The sequence below is a fragment of the Lonchura striata genome, chromosome 3, assembly GCF_050655825.1.
Source record: "Lonchura striata isolate lonStrDom1 chromosome 3, ASM5065582v1, whole genome shotgun sequence".
In the NCBI taxonomy this organism is placed as follows: Eukaryota; Metazoa; Chordata; class Aves; order Passeriformes; family Estrildidae; genus Lonchura; species Lonchura striata.
Window position 1 is genome coordinate 90,254,646 of NC_140705.1, and position 17,658 is coordinate 90,272,303.

General features: G+C 45.2%; 2 long non-coding RNA genes across 2 annotated transcripts in view; one reads left to right on the forward strand and one right to left on the reverse strand.

Annotated features, from left to right (window-relative positions):
- Positions 1-17,658, forward strand: part of LOC146768005 (uncharacterized) — a 62,843-nt gene that overhangs the window by 29,383 nt on the left and 15,802 nt on the right. The window lies entirely within an intron of this gene.
- Positions 1-17,658, reverse strand: part of LOC116183378 (uncharacterized) — a 22,458-nt gene continuing 4,800 nt past the window's right edge. The window contains exon 2 of the long non-coding RNA XR_004147990.3: positions 1-11,809. This is a non-coding gene — a long non-coding RNA (uncharacterized LOC116183378). The remainder of the gene's footprint in view (positions 11,810-17,658) is intronic.

The window sequence follows — 17,658 nt, forward strand, 5'->3', positions numbered from 1 at the left end:
TTTTAAAAGAAATTGAATGTTTAGGTTTTGGCCTCCCTCTCATTTTCTCTGGGAGAAAATATCGAGTTAAATGTTCAGAAGCATCACAGTTCTTTAGCCAAACTCCTTGTGGGTACTTGGTAGGTTTCCCTTCCCTGTTTCTAATTTGGTTTATACCCCAAAGCCAACTGGTTTTTGCTTTTCGTTCTGTGGGTGGGAAAGCTTGTGAGAAGGTATTAACAGCTATGCATCCCAGGTGAGCAATTTCTTCTCTGAACTTTCCTGGATATGTGGAGGAAATTCTTCTCCAAATCAACAGCATGTTTTCAGGCCTTTGTTGTTGTTGTTGTTTTGTCAGGCAGATCTGCATCAGGAAACCTGAGCACCTGGAGAAGGTTCAAGTGCAGACTGAGCTTCAGGTCTCAGCTTGGACTCAAAAGATATTAATAACTACAAATCTTTCATCAGCAGAGCTCTCCCGCGTGTTTGTAATGCCTGAAATATTGTTTATTGCTCAGGGTCTGGTGTTCTGGCTGTTCCTCTCTGTGGCACACAGAGGATAAGTGATTCCTGCCACTTCAGCAGCTTTCCCCTCTGGTTTGTCTCTGGTTCCCAGAGTTGGTGCCCTGGATGCTGCAGCCACCAGCCTGGGTCAGCTCTGTCTGTCAGGTGTGGCCTCCAAACCCCTCCATTGTGGGGGGCATCAGCTGTGAGCTTCTCCTGCCAGCAACAGGCACGTGAGACACAAAATGAGATGGTCACTGGCAAGCTGCAGGGTCCTGGGGGAAGCCACGCTCTGCTGAGGGCTCCTGACCTCCTCCAAGTCATCCCAATTTCCTGGCCATAATAACTGGCTGCTCACAGGCCCTTGCTGTGGTCCCACCTCTTCACACTGGATCCAAGAGGGAGAGCTACACTTCAAAGCCGTTCTGTCTCCTTCTTTGCTGTTGACTGTGTTTTGGAAAAGGTTTTTGTTTCTCCTTCAGCTGTTAGAGGGGAGCCAGTCCCTGGGCTCTCAGCCTCTGTTCTTACTCCTTCACTTACCAGGAGTGACAGCCACCTTCCAAGGAACATCTCCTTTCCAGAGACAGAGGACAGCTGAGTCTCTGTGTGACCTCAGAGGAAAGGCTGACTGTCAAAAAGATAGACAAAAAGTGTGAGGATTTGATTTTCTCTTGGGGTGGAAAGGCACTGAGGAATCTCCTGTGTCAAGGTTTACCCAAGCTTCCTTTCCTGAAGCCAGCTGGTTTCTGTCACCCTCAGAAGCCCCCCAGAGAAGTCCCCTGAGAGTTTAATGGGCTTCACTGGCCACAGATTTGGGGCAGTGTAGTAATTCCTGGAGCAATTCCCTGGCTGGGGGGAAATGTGTGCTCCAAACACAGCAGGGACCACGTAAAATAGATAATTGTTCTTTAATCAAATTGTACTTTGTGCTAATACCACAGTTTCTTCCTCCAAGAAAAGACTGATGATTAAAACTTTAACTACATTTAAAAAAATAAGTTTGTTAAAATGCTGCCTCCAGTGTGTGTGTGGGAAAGCCCACACCAATATTCATTTAAAGTTCAATTCAGCGCTGAGGGTTTAGGTCTAATAATGAATTTAGCAAGGTACTAGTTAGGCTTTGATGCTAATTATTTTAAGTATCAAAGGTTCTGATTCACAAGACAGTAATCACAGGTCGTTATTACTAACATTATTAGGTTAAGTTAAAAATTAGCTTTTAGGCTTAGAGCCTCATGTACTAATGCACTCTGAAATGAAACACCTGTGTGATGCCTTAACAGACAGTTGAGGGAAAATAGGCTCCTTAATTAAATGAGCTGCAGCCATGTCTGTTGTAACACTGATGAAAAATGGTATTTGCACCTTTAGACAGCGATTTCCCATTGCTGAAATGGAACAGTAGTTGGAAAAATTGATCACAGGTTTTGCAGATGAGCTGTGACTTTGCTTTGAGGTACTGGGGTCAGTGCCCCACAGGCTTCCAGGAATATGCTGAAGCAAAAGTAATTTTGTTGGCTGGACTCCGCAGCATGTAGAGGCTTTGTGTCTTTAGGAAAACACACACACACAAATCCAATTTTCTGACATAGCTTTAATGGCAGGAGATGGTACAGCAGATTCTTTTCCTTCTGAGACTTTCCTCTTTAGGTGCCTCTGCCACATCCAGCAGCAACCCGGTGTTCATGGAGAGATGAAACAGTTCCAGCAGAACTGGCTTTTACCTCTGACAGAGTTGTGGCAGCTGGGATGGATCCCCTCACTCCTGGTGCTTGGGCCCCCCCCATCTCCTCTGCCAGCTCAGGGCAGGTGATGGCCCTGCTGGTGTCTCTCCAGGGCTCCCAAGACCTGGAGACAGCACAGAAAGATGGGTCCAAGAGGCACTTCCCTCTGGCTTTGTGCTCCACTGGTGCTTTGCCATCAACAATCCCTTTCCTGGTGCATTCAAAGGTATTCATTTTAATAATGTTTTAAATGGGAAGGTTATTTCCATATGGACTATTCTGCTTCCTTTAGCTTAGGTTATCTGTGGTACAGAAACTTCTTTCTTGGGAAGGGCCCAGTATTTGCATTCCAATGGGACCCTCTAGGTATAAAATCCATTGAAAAGTATCTGCAGGCCGGTTTGTGTGGGATTTTGGTCCCTTTGCATCTCACAAGGAATTGACAGATTATTTAATTCAGAGGGAAGGAAGTAGGATAATGTCCTCATCTACAAGTGTAAAGTTTCTTTACAAGGAATGAAGGAAAGCATAGATAACTCAATTTGCCCAAGAGCATAGCCCAAAACAGGGCACAGATTCCAGCCTCTAATCCTTCCCTGCAGCCATAGGATCATCTTCCTCCTCTTGATCCTGCAGAGAACAACTTGCACTGTTATGCAGGAAGGCAGGATAGGGTACTGCACCACAGGGATGGATTAGGATTATGAGGGGCAGCACCTGGGATGTGGGGGGCCAGGGAAGAACAAATGCAGCAAACCAGTCACCAAACCAGTCTGGCTGCCACAGCCCAAGGGAAGTGCTCCTCCCAGGCAGCATCAGCCCATGGGGAGTTCAGCACAGAGCAGAACAAGCCAGCAGGGCTCAAATTCACCTCTTGCCCTTCAAACTGGGGTTTGGGATTTCCTGCCTGTTCTTGCTGGGGCTGGGGGTCTTTTCTTCTGCTTTTTAGACACATTAGGGCCTCCTGCCAGACAAAACTGAGCCTGGTTCTGCATCCTCCTTCCAAAAATTGTGTCCAACTTTAAAGCTATCTGCATCACCAATATGCACTCAAATTTACAAAACCAGTATGGATTGTTCTGATAAATCTCTCAAAGAGAATCAGGACAAAAAAGGGGTACTATTCCAATGAAATTGTCATGGGGAAATGCAGAAGAACACCTAGAGAATATGGAACCTCAGAAGCTAAAGACTCCCTGTTGCATTTTGTGTCTTGAAATACTGGCAGGTCCTGGTTTATTGAGTTCTGAATAGAAAAACAGTGAATGAATGACTCAGTTGAGTCTCAAAGCACTTCAGTGTGCTGAGCATGTCACCTCTTTTTCATTTTCTTTTTCTGGAGATGGAGGGAGGGAGATGGAGAAGAGTTGGGGGAACTTGGCACTGGGAAATGGCTCTTGGACTGTCATTACACTGTTTATTTTTTTTTGGTGCTGGGTGATTAGTTGGTTGCCAGCAGTGTATCTGGCTATAAACAGAATTCACTGCATCACCCAGGAATTGTGGGTGGTGGGAAGTTCTGCCCATGGGGCTGTGGATTAAGTGTGTTGGTGCTGGAGGATAGGGTGTTCCCGTGAAGAGAGAGCCCTCGATTTAGGAATGTTCTCCTCACAAAGGTATGCCAAAGCCCTGGGGCTCCCTGCATCGAGGGTGTGATGTAAGATACAGCTCTTTGTTGAGAGCTTTTCTTCTGACATCCTTGCAAGCCAGGCAGATATGTGGATATCTCCCAGCAGCTACTCGTGGAAGGAAACATTACTGGATATCCTAAGGGGTAAACAGTGCTCAGAGCTGAGTTCAGAAGTGCTGTCTCTGTTCTCTCCAGCTCTGAATGTGCTGCTAACTATTTTCAGGGCAAAGCACTCATGTCCTAAAAGCGGTGGCCAGATTCCAGTATGGATCCCAGACGTGCAGGGGTGTCCTCTCTGAAATCCAGAGGCATGAGGAATCTGCCCAGACTTAAGAGTTTCACTCCAGACCCATAGTCAGATCACACTCGATGAAGGAGCTGCCACAGGGAGATGGGAATGGATGGCTTGGAAGGGCATGAGGCAAGCAATGGGGCTGATGCTGGGTTCCATGCACGGCCCTGCTCCAAAGGCCAGCTCCTGGCCCTTCAGCTCCTTGTAGTCAGATGAGAAGACAGAGGATCAAGAGGGTGGTCCCTCCTGAGGACGGCAAGCAGCTGTGACCTGCCAGGACAAGGTGAGCACACCCTGCACCTCCTTGTGCTCCACTGGTGTCCCTCACCCTGCTCTGCACAGGAATATTCTGTTACTTGGCAATCAGGCACGGAAGTGCTTTCCTCCATGTTTCTTTGGGCTATCTGTGAGCTCCCTGCCTATGATGGGGGAGATACCAAAGCCACCAGCCAAAGTTGTGCACAACTCCATGATTCCCTGCCCTCCCTCCTTTGGCTCGTTTGCATTGCAGGACAACTGCTGCTTTCCATCTGTGAATTGTATTTTCCATCCTGCAATTTTCATTCAAGGTTAGGATGAAAGCAGCTGCTGTTGTGTACGTAATAATAAGGGTCTTCAAATATTTATTCTTAGACTTAAGAGTCTTTCTCATCATTAAGGCTGAAATTTTAACTCTGAAGTAGTCTGGTTTCTGACAGGTTGTTTGAAGGATAAGGTCTTTAGTCTTAGATGGAATTGAGGGAGGAGAAGGGATAGAGACTGATAGACAGACATAAGCAGATGGATTCTCTCTTCCTTATCCCTATATTTCTGTGCACCAGCCTAGTGTCTGACATTCCTGCTAGTGTGGGAATTGAGAGTCCAAGCAATGACTATGCTTGGCTGAGATCAGTTGCTTGCCCTTGGGTTTCCACCTCTTCCAAAAAATGTCCTGTTTTGAGGGAACAGGAGCTCCTTGCAGCCTCCAAAATTCACAGCACAACTAATGCTGAATGCTCAGAAATCCTCCTATCTGGAGTTTCCTAGCTAATGCCATTTATTTCAGCTTTCCCCTTCCCTTCTGCTTTAATTGAGCGAGGATGAAAGCACTGGGAGGAGAGAACTGTCATTACACAGGCTAGGAATTCTGTATTGCCACAGATTTTGATTCAGTTTGGGGATTGTGTAGAATTCCTCTGAGGCCAAGTGGGTTTGGATGTCAAATCCAGAAAACAATTTCCCTGTTTCATGTGATGTGGGTGTGTCACAATCCCTTTGGCCTTGCCCCTCGTTACCTGACCAGGCTGTGCTGCACCTCAGCTGCACTTCCACTGGACTTGAGCTCAGCCTTAGTTCTTGCAAGGAACACAAAGTCCAGCCAATGCTTCTGCCTTTCAGGTTCCACAAAGAGCACTTCCAGTAGCTCTGCTAGCAAATATTAAAACCTACTCATTGCCAATAAAGCACTAAAGATCTGTGCTCCAAGGGTACCTTTGATATGATGATCTCAAAGCAAATGGAAACATTTAATGCATGGAGAATGAAATCCTAACTTCACTGTGCCATAATGGATGGTGCCCTATCCTGAGGGCCCAGAGCCTGGCAGTGATGGAGGTGTGACAGATCCAAACTAAGTCTGGTGTTATCTTCAGCAAACCATCTTTGTTGCTCTGGTGAGTCCAAGTAAAACACTTCATTTAAGTTCCTATACAGAAAAGAGACCCCAAGAAACTTTTCCTGAAGTTTGTCCCAGAACAAAGTCAGCTCCCCTTGAGGCTGTGAGCAGTGGGTTCCATGCTCAGTGCTGCAAACCTACCAAAAATCAGAAGGTGTTTGCAACAGTCAGCTGGAATAGGGGTGAAGAAAAGGGCTTTACTCACTTTATTTTGGCAGGATCTCATAGTTTATCAGGCCATGTACAGAAGTCCCTCTGCAGGAAGCTGTGGCTGCTCCCACCAGCAGGCAGAGGTGGAAATCCAGCCTGGAGGCACCCCAGTGCTGGGGGGCTTTGCTCACAGGTCTCTGGGAAAAGAAAGGTTACAGACAACTTTGGTTCTGGGGTCTCCACACTGCAGTAGGTTTTGGCTGCAGGGGTACTTCAGCCATTTCTGATTGGTTGATTGCTCTTGTCCTGTCCTTGGTCCCTGAGTGTTTGCATGTGCAGGGACAGATGGCTGGAGAAGAAGGGTGAGAGGAAGGGCTGTGAACATGTAAGGTCAGCACCTGATTTTTGGTGCAGTACATGTAATCTCTGCAGGATTATGCAAGAAAAGCCTTCCCTCCCATGTCATGCTTTGTTCTGAGCACTGGTGGCAGTGGGACTTATGCCTTGGAGCATATTTGGAAGTATTTAAATGCACACTTGTGACAGAGGAAGGGGAGAATGGCTTCTCTCCAACCACCCCAGGTGAGGGATGTTTTCTGCAAATTGCCATAAAGATGTGGATGTGATGCTTCTTTAAGGCTCATAGCTCCTTGAACATGTGTCTCTTTCTAAGGGATGGATTTCCCTCCATGTTGACAGAGTTTCTTGCAGTGCAAGTGATGGAAAATGTAGGCTGTTCAATGGGAACAGTCCCTAAAGCTGAGCATATTCTCCCATTTGTCCAGTTGGGCAAACATCTGCACGTGGCCAGAGGTTTCTGGGTTAATCTCACCCTCTTGCAGTTCTGGGTTATCCTTTCATGTGAGTCATAGTTTGTATCTATACAAAGAGAAGCTTTAAACTGCCTCAAGTGAGGTATTTTTCTAGTACTTTAGCACTAATTAATCATTAAAGTGCCAAGATCAAAGGGTGGGGAACTACAATGTTGGTATGTTCTTATGATCACATTGTGACCAGTTCCTCATAAATCCTGGTATTTTGTGAGTTTCAAATCAAATCTCCCATGGAGAATGATTTGGCAAGAAGATGGTGGGCTGCTTTTCTTTGCACCTTTCAGAAGTAAGAGGAGCTTTGACTCCATAAGGAATGCAGGGTCAGCCCCACAACAAAAAGACCAACCATTATTTTGGACATCTTGGCACCCAAACAAGCCAGTGATTTAGGCATGGATATTCAAACCCAGTTTTATGGAGTGAGAGTCCCTGTCCTGAAGATCTGGTAGCTCAGTCAGAGAAGCAGTGAAATGGTGGGAACCTTGAGCCTATTCCGGGGTAACTTAAGGCAGTTAAGGGTGTAAACCTCACTGTGAGCCAGCAAGATTTACTATTGAAGTGCTTAAGTTACTTCTGAAAGTGAAGCTTTTAAAATAATGCTGCTGCTTTTGAAAAAAAAGTAGCCTAAGGCTGTGACTTCAGCGAAGCACGAACCTCAGTGGCTGTGGCTGCTGTCTCCTCAGCGGGACAGGCAGCCCTGGCACCTGGGCATGCTCCAACTGCAGGCAGAGGCGTGGGCATGGCAGAGGCTGTGCCTCAGCTTGCTCTCATCCCTGCACCTTGCCAGGGCGGGCACAGGGTCCTGCCTCCTGCGGTAGCCACAGGGCTCACTTTCCCTCTTTGGTGGGGTTAACTGCTGTGAATTCTGCAGCACCCAAATGCTTGGGATCTGGGGAAAAGCAGTTTTCATGTCCATGCCTTAATAAAGATTGAGAGAGGAGCACAGGGAGTGCAGACAGGTCCTGCTGCTGGTGCCCACCCGTGCATGGGAGCACCCGAGTCCAGCTGCTCTGGAGGAGAGGCAGGGGGTTGTTTTGCTTCTGTGGGGACTGAGCAGACCAAAGGGCTTGGTGTTTTATGTCTGGAGCAGGAGAGACTGGGGAGCAGCAAATCGGAGGTGAGGCTAGGATTGAAGGAGGGGCAGGGCAAGATAAGCAAAAGCCAGCAGCACAAGTAACAAAGCATCTGTAATATTAATGGACACTAATGGCTGTCCTAGAAGGAGAAAATGGAATGAAGCAATAGCATTTCTGAAATGTCTTTTTTTCCATAATATGGGATGTTTGCAAAGGCCACTATTCCTCCTCTAAAAAATTCCTTTTTGCTCCCTTTCATTCTTTTTCTTGTGGGATGCCTGGGACTTGACAGTGTGGGCTCTTGTCCAACATTTGTTCTGGCCTAGATTTTAATCTCTGCTTTTTTTCACCCTTACCTTCTGCTTAGCTGGCTGCTAACTCTAGAAGACACACATATAATCTATAAAACATTTGTGTTTTCCAATTTTAATTTCTAATTTTATAAAACATTTGTGTTTCCCAATTTTAATTTCCAATTTTAATATCTTTTAATTTCTATTTCCAGGAGATACTCAAGACCTCAACAAAAGTTTTAAATTGCAGTGACAGTAAATGTTTTGGGCTGCCAGGGCCACCTTAATAAGTATAATTGTCAAGGGATGTGCAGAGCTTTATTTTGTAACCCCCTGGTTGTGACATATCAAAAGCAAAGACAAAAGGAGGGAACAAACTTATACCCTGGGAACACTGGTACTTATCAGTGATGCAGGGCAGGTTGCCAGGTTGCTGGAAGAGCAAAGGTACAAAGTCAGATGTGGAAGGTCCTGATAACCTGTGCAGTTTATTGAAAATAAAATTTTGGTGGGAAGAGTGTTTGTCTGGTGGGAAGAGTGTTTGTCTAGTGGGAAGGTGGAAATGGAAAGGGAGAGGCCATAGGGAAAGGCAGAGCAGGCCATTCCCTGCTGGGGGTTAGAACCACTTGGTTGTCACATCTTGGCACTGCCAAGGATCACAACCTTCCCCAGCAAGGAGGGGAAGGCTGAGGGAGAGCTGAGCTTTCCCAAGGCATGGAGCTCTGCCCTGCCGGCTCACCTGGCCCTTCTGCAGCTGGGCAGGTCCTCGGAGACAGGTGTTGGGGAGGATTTCCCAGGGTGCTGCTCATGCAGCACTGGTCAAGCACAGAGCAACCCCAGCACTTGGGCAACCCTCAGCAGCAGCATTCAGAGGGTTTGTCCCTCTGCCACCCCTCCAAACCCAGGTGTGTGCACACCCTGCATTCTGTGGTGACTCCTTGAAGAGGAGGAGGTGATGGTGCAGCCTCACCGCCCCTCTCCTTTAGGTGCGCACCACGCAGTGCAATTCATCCGCTAATCCTGGTTGATGAGCCAGAAAGAATGTTTCAAGAATGTTTCATCCCTCGGTAATTTTGTTAACTTCTCCTGGCAACAAAAACGAGGGCAGGTAATGAAGTTGTTTGAAAGAGCGTGAAACCTAGAGAGCGTTTGGGAACAGTTTGGAGGCAGATGCAGGACTTCTCCACATGGCTCCTCACTTCATCTGGGACGTGGAAAAAAACCCAAAGAACCTTGTGGGATACTACTTCAGTCCTTGGTTTCTTTCTTGCATCAATTCCGCTAACTGTGCCTTAAATTTGGGCCAGATGCACGCTGGTTTTATGATGTGGTACAGTGGGGAAGTCTGGGCTGGATCTAACAGAGGCTCTGCTAACAGGGCTGTTCCTTCAAGGAGCTTGGGAAGTTCCAGCTATTCCCAGTGGAATGCCTTCAGCAGTAATGAATGGTTGGGGGTACCAGGTGGGGGGTGACTGGGGCTCTGTCAGCGTGGCGAGAGGAGCAGAACACTTTCTGGATCTTGCAGGGCGCCTTCCCTTGTTTGGGCAGAAAGTGCCAGGTTTTGTTCAGGCTCATTCCTGAGTCAGCCATGTGCTGCTGCAGGACCACATTCATACACTGTCAGGGCACATGCTGCTCCTTGTCCAAATGGACAAAGCAGGCAAGAGGGATCGTGCTCATCCCAGGCTCTCATCCCCTCACAGCAGGGCTCGGAAGCAGCACAGCTCACGAGTCCAGTTTAGCGCTCAGCACCATCTCACATTCAAAACCTAATCACGAGACTGTCCTGCTCCTTTTTGATCATGTCACGTCCTAAAAGCTTTGCGGAGGATCAACCAAATCTCCTGTGTTTTCATTTGCTAAGCTCAGTCAAGTGATACAAAGCCCAGAGTGCTTTTTCTGCCAATGTGAATTTGCAGTGATTAAATTGCATTCTTGTGAGGGTTAATTTTCATAGACAGATGTGAATAATTACCTGTTAATATGCTTAAGAATCATAAGGAATATTTGGTTGTCTTTACAGCTACTTAGCTAACTGAAATTGGCATAATTATTTTGAATTTAGGCTCTGTAATTCAGTGTTGTCTCTTTTTTTGTTCTCTCCTAATAATCTGATCCCTGTCTTCACATCTTTTCTCCTCCTTACCCACCATTTTTTCAGCTCAAATTGTTTTGTCATCACCTGTTCTTAAATCTGTCGGATGATACAGAGATTGAGAATATTGAGATGACTGAAAACAAGGACCCTGTGCAAGTGTTTGTAGGTATAATTTAAAAATGAAATTCGAAAATACCCTCCTAAGGCACTGAGTTCCTCACAGTATAAAACTTCCTACCCTTGTTGCTACTGTACAAGAATTTGGGGCTGTGAGTGAGCAAAACCACCTCAACACCAGCCTGTTGCACCACATGTGCTTTATGTAATAAATAAATGCATCTTATTATATATTTATTATATATTTAAAAGGCAAATTATTGGGGTTTGTACAGGACTAAATGACTGAATTCTACAGCTAGTGCAATGCAGGGTGGCAAATTGGCATGCAACAGTTTATATACTGTGGACAAACCATTCCAGTGGAACACAGAATTTGCCCATTTTTCTGTGCTTTTGATAAATGCAAATAACTTGAAAAGTTCTCAATACAACACAGAAGCACAGCAACATCACTAAATTTACTAAAAACTAAGGGAAATACAGTCAAATATACTCAAAGAGTAGCATAAACCAAATAACTTGTGACTGAGGACTGAATTAAATTCCCAGTGAGACACAAGATCTCTTTATTAGACAAATCTATTTCTAGCTAGGATTCATCCAGGAAAAAGTTATTTTACAGCAGAAACACTTTAAAATACAATTTACCCCCTATTTTTATCTGTCTTGAGGCCCTGTTAGCTGAGCAGCTGTGGTGCTGATGAACTCAAATTTATGCTCTCACAGGAGCGTCAACATTGCTGTGTTCATGTGCCTGAGGTGGTACCAGGCAAGGCCATTATCCACAGCTCATTTCTTCTTCCCAATTGCTTGGTCCTTGAGTCCCTCAAGGAGGCCACCAGTAACTTGTCCCTGAGAGGCTGACACCCTCACTTCCCTTTGGGATGTGATCATTCCAGCAGGGTCTCACTTGAAGCCCTGTCCGCACAGACCTTTGTGCTGTGGCAGATGGGAGATGCTTCCCAGCTGCTTTCCAAAGCCTGGCACAGGAAAACATGGAGAGGGTGTATTATCATTTCCCTGGCCACTGCAGGTGCAAAGAATTCAGTAACAATATTTGTTCTGGAGCCAAATTGCTCTCAGACTGCCTCTGATATTTATTCAGTTGAGGAGAATTACCCAGCTCTTGGGCTGTGCAAGTCACTGGGTAAGAATTCCCAGACAGGGTATTTTTCTTCCTTTTATTTTATTCCCTTTTGAAACATGTGCCTAGACAAGTGACAGGCAAATGTCAATGGTTTTATTGCACAGTTGAATCATTCCTGAATATTTCCTCCCTCTGGAGGAAAATCCATCCCCCTGAATGCACTCGACTTGCTCCAGTTCCTGGAAATTGGGCTGAAAGCCTCAGTAGAACAGCCTGTCTTGGGAGCTTTCCATCTCCTGATGTCAGGGAGTTCAAAGACCTTGAAGTCATAGAGCTTTTGCAAATACTTTGCTCTTTGGATTCCAGATTCTGTTGCAAACCAAGAAACAGCCAGTAAGTACAAAATGGTAAAAAAAATTAAATACATATGTATATTACTGGCTAACTCTCCAAACCTTAACATAACAGAAAGCTGATCTTAGTTCCAATTAAAAATGCAGCTTGATAACAGGAGAAGTGTTTTGAATCACCTTTTAAGCTCATTTACTGCCAGTAGCAGGCTGCCCTGGTACCTGTGGCACAGAGCACTGCAAATATTGCATATTCTCATGGAATGGACTGTGCAGGACATTTTACTGGAAAAGCTCATGGTTGTGGTCACAGGCTCTTTACTGAGCTGAACAGATGCAGTTTGAGAAATCCATTTGATTCCAGTAGGATTTCACATGGGTTACATCTGTGGCTGGGCTGATAGCAACATTTGCAGTACTGGGTCAATAGCTTCCAGCTCTAAAACAATGATAAAGCCAGGGCTATTTACTGGAAACTGTTAATTAAGGGTGAGTGAAGGCAGTCAGGAGTCTGTTAGATTGTTTGTCCATCCATTTGTTTACTTATTTGTCCAACCAATGCTGCAGCTGCTCCTACCCCTGGGCAATGGACAACCAAATGTTTTGGTAAAGTCTGTCTCATTTATACTACATCATAATTTCAAAAATTATTTTGGATGTGGGTTTTACTTTAGTAAATCCTCCTAGGAACATGCTCCCCCTCAGCTGGGACACTTCCCTCAGGTTTTGTTCTGCTGTGGAGGTAGGAAGTGGGTGGGACAGGTCTGGCTCCAAAGGCAGAGCTTTTGTGTGGCTCCAGTCTCTCCACCACACACTGGCTCAGTGCTGACACACAGAAAATACCTGAGCTGAGCCAAAGCACCTAACTCACTGTGTGAGCAGAGATTCACTGCCATAAATCAGGTAAGAAAAGGGAAAACCATTGATTTCTGCCAGCCAGCACTTCATTCCTGTTCTTATTCTCCAGTTAGCAATCTATAAAAAAACTATTGCAAGACTTGACTCTTCTCTCCAGAGCCAGAAACATCCTCTGTGTCAGGTGGAACAATAATTCAAAATAGGGCAGGCCTAGGAGAGAGTTAGATGGGGTTAGGAGGCAAATTCCAGAACTCCAGTTCCACTGCACCTGGTTCCTTACTGCTAAAGGCTGAGTAAGGAGAAACTCAATATTGCTGCTTTGCAGCAACACTGGAAGATTGTAATTTCCATTCCATTCAAATTCTAACATGAAAAAAGTATTTATGTGGCTTGATAAGTTCCCTGCGTCCTTCCCACCTGTTTCCATTTTAATGCAAAAATATAAAGTCTTTATTTCATATCTTGTTTCCAAGTTGGTAGAAGTCCCTCGGTCACTCAGTAGTGCTAGAACTTAGAGTGTGATGTAGCTATGTGTCTCTGTCTAAAGAATGAAAGAAGAACTCTTTAGGCAAAGGGGTGCAGTGGTGCAAGACTAGTAATAGATGCCATAGATGGGCTTAGGCTGGAATGAGAGCCAGGTTCCTAGCTACTGTTTGGAAAGGACATCAGAAAATCTGTTTTTCAGGGAAAAAAAGATTATATAAAAATTATGTTTCTGCCTAAGAAATGAATGGTTGGCCCAAAGGAATGCAGGTAACCACGAAGACCCTCCCAAAAAACCTGTCCTTAGTTGAGCATTACCGATCCAAGAGAAACCACTGAGCCACCCCAGCCTGAGGAGCTGCTTCACATACAGCTTGTCAACATGGAGAAAAGTTATTTTTTAAACTGTGGGGGATGTCAAGAATAAAAGACTTTAGTGGATAATCCTGAATAAGGAGCAAGCATTTAAACAAAGAGGCACTGTGGAATTTACAGACAAATGCATGAACTGGACTGTTGTAAAATGGATGGCATTTTACTCAAGAGTGCAGTAGACACTTCCAGCCTTTCAAATTTCCACCAGGTGTTAGAGGCTAAGTGCTAAAGAAGCTAAAAAAGAGAGATGCTAATCAGTGATGGGATTGGATCTGTCCTGAGAGTTTTGATAGGTTCAGGCTGGACATCAGGAGGAATTTCTTCAATGGCAAGGTTGGTAAACATTGCAGTGGGCTGCACAGGGAGGTGGTGGAGTCAGAGTCCTTGGAATTGTTAAAGAAATGACTGAATGTGGCACTCAGTGCTGCTGTCTGGTTGACAGGGTGGTGATCAAGGTTGACTCAATGATCTCAGAGGTCTTTTTGAACCTGAGTGATTCTGTGATAGGATGTGTGATAATTGATGCATTATCCCATCTCCAGCACATCTGGACTGGCTTCAGTGCTGAGATCACTGTACTGCAACATGTGAAAGACACAGCAGCAGAATGGGGAAATTCAGCTGGACAGTCTGGAAATCCCTGCACCTCCATCACTTCCCACCCAGTCACATTAGACCTCCCTTTCTGTGCACAGAAAAAACAGCTCCAGCATGGCAGGATGCTGATGTCACCTACTGCACTGCAGGAACACTAATTGCTTTTATGCTTTGGAGTCAATGAGAAGAAAAAAACAAATGTAAAAAAGAACTCATTCTGCCTCAGCTCTTTGGCAGAAGAGCAATAATTTCAGTTCACACCCCCCACCAGTGCTCTGCTGGGTTACAGCAGTGGTGTTGCCTGCAATGAAACACCACAGCTGTGCTCTGCTCCTCCTGAGACAGGAATGAAATGTTCTCTCCTCCTCTTCTCTCTGTTTGCAATACGGGCAACAGGATTTTGGATTACATTACCTGAGTGGTCAACATCCAAATTATTTGTCCAGACGTAGTTCAGCACGGCAAAGAATCCCACCCAAAAAACTTGTGGTGTTACTTCAAAGATATATCTGAGTATTTCCATGCTTGCAGCTCTCCTGTGTAGGTGTCTAGTGATTCCCACTGATTACATAACCATATGTTTTATTTTGCTCTTAAGAAAAAAAAAACAGATTCAATGCATTTTTGTGACATGTTAGATCAGTTAAAATAACACATATAATAACCCTGCCCTGATTTAATTTAATGCCACCATTCCCTGAGAATTAGGCCCCAGTGAGGAAAAGTGGAAGTGTATGGAAGTGGCTGGGACTATAAATGCAGTCCCTCTACACTGAGGACACACTGATCTCATTTAGTACAGAAATAATATTTTTCCATGACCTGGATGTACACGATGGTCCAGTCCTGCAAAGCACAGGAAAAGTTCCTGTTGAACTAAGAATAGGAAAATCAGGTTGAAGATTTGGGATTGCAATTGAGGTCACTACAGCAGGATCAGTGTGGTTGGAAATATGCAGATGCTGTATTTTTTCTTTGGAAAAAAATTGTGGTCCAAACATGGTGCTCAACTCTGAAGAGTCACAGCAAGAACTGTACAATTCCTGCAGTAAATCTCAGCTCCCCTTTCACTGAGGCTCTCTGCAAGCACCAGGGTCATGTTTGTGATACAATTCTGCAGTGAATTATCTGCATGTCCAGCAAACAGGTTCTCCAGGTGCAAAGTGGTGCATGGAGCAACACCCAGAGAGGTAACACTCAGAAACTCCTGATAACTCCATGTGGCACCACAACAGAGCCAGGGCAGAGTCACAGCACTCAGAGATGCTTTCCAGACACAGGGCTTTCAAGGATGAGGCACAAGCTGAGTCTCAGGTGAAGTTTATCACAAGTTTGGCCCTTCCTGCCAAACCCTGGGGCAGCAGACTGATGGAGAAGTGAGAATGACCTGCTCTGTTAGAGCAGGGGTGACATTTAGTGACACAAGGAAATGGCCTGGCAATGTTAACTGCCCTGTGGGGTTTCACACTGCCATGAGGGCTAAGTCTCCAGGAGAACTGGATCTGTACCATGGTACAGCAAAGGGAAAAATCTCTTCAGCCAGAGTGTGCAAGCAGGGCAGTTTCAGGTGAACTCACTTCCAGTGTAGCTGAGAATTCCATGACAGGAGGGCAGCTGAGAACACCTATGGGCATCTTCCAGGCATGCCAAGTCAAACCTATCTTTCAGCTCTCCTGCAATAGGGAGTTCAGGAAAGATTCTGTGGGTTTTGTTGGTGAACTTCAGGAATTCAGTGCCAAAGGTGTGCATTTCACCTGTAAACAGAAGTGACTCTGTATTTGGCAACAAAAGGCACTGAGTCTTTCTTACCAGCCTGTGTTCCATGGTCTGCACAACCAAGAGGGACAGACTGTGAGTTATTAAAAACAATAAGCCAACAAATCACATATCCCTGCCTGGGGAATGAAATACTTGACACACCAGATGGTCTTTCTTATCACTGATTTCTCCTGCTTACCCACTCAACATTGATAACATGTTCAGAGGAGTTCAGAGAGTCATTGTGCCAATAAACATAAATGCCTAGAAACTGTCTGCAACAAAGCTTCATGATAGGAGATGACAAAAGAAAGTTTTTTCCTGTGGCTATTAGGAGTTTAAGACTCCTTTTTGGAGGATGGGTATAAACCTCTGAACATTCACAGTCACTAGAAGTCACTGGTGGGTCCCCTCAAGGCCTTGGCTTGGTGTCTGCCACACATCTTTGTGTGAGAGAGGTTTCACGCATTACTTTGAACTGAGTTGTTGAAATACTAATTTGATAGTGTTCATACATATTCATAAATAATAAATAGTTTGGTAAAAAGGAAGAACAGAGAGAAGAGAAATTTTGCAGATGATGCAAATGTGGCCACGAAGCACAGCTGAAAGGGTTCACGATGCCGAGTGGCTGGGCAGTGAAATGGCTGATGCGGGGCCGTGTCAACAAAGACAGAGCACGTGCAGGACATTCACCCTCACTGTACTTACACACAGATGAGTTCTAAAAATAACATTGAGCAAAGAGAGCTGGGAGGCCTCTGCAAATATCATTTAAAGTCCATCAGAAGAGACAACAATCATGTTAGGAATGAGCTGTAAAAGAGGCAGGAACAAAATAGAAAACATCATTACAGCACTCCTCAGTGAAACTGCATTTCCATGGTAGTTTTCTGGCCATGGAACTCCAGAAGAGTTGGGCTGAACTGAAAAGCACAGGAAGGAAAGCATTCAGGATGAGAGGAGGTGGGCAACAGTTTCCCCAAAGATGGAAAAATAAGCAGATGAAGAACCTTCAGGGTAGAAAGGGGAGACAGAAGCAAGAGGTTCAGTAAAGCTCCATCAGATCATGACTGACACAGAAAAAAGCAAATAGGAACTGGCTGTTCACTGGTTCGCCTAAGAATTAGAAAGACCTGGAGGTGCTGTCACACAAGAAGGTTTAAACCAACAGAAGGAAGTACTTTTTCATACAAGGCATAATTAAATTGTGAAACTCATTGCCACAGGATGTTGTGGAGGCCAAAAGTTATAAATGGCTTGAGAAAGGGATCAAAAACACTTGAGGAGCATAGATCCATGGGTGGCTGTTAAAACACACTGGTCTGAAGGCAGCCTCTGCCTCGGGAAGTCCATAAACCGCAGATTGCCTGGAGCGAGGAGGGTACAGCAGGGGAGGGATTGATTCTGCATTGCCTGCATTACCTCCTGGCTATGCTGGGAGGTGGGATGCTAGGAGATGGGATACTGGCCCATGTGGCCTTTCACTGTGACACTGGTTAGGTTCCAGCTCTGCTTACCTTAACAGCAACAACAAAAAAACCCAACCAAACCAAAACAAAACCTAAAATAGAAGAGGGGCAAGAGGCAGCCCCAGCCCTCCACACACTGTTAGTAGGCAGCCTGGTAGTTGTTTTATTTTCTTTAGAGTGGACTTTGTGTTGCAAGTGGCAGGAAGCCATGAACCACAAAAATAAAATAATTCTAACCCGAGTGCTAAGTAAGGAAAACAAAGATGGCTCAGCAATTAGCAGCATTATATATGTTAGTACTAAGTAACAACAGATGTCAGGACTT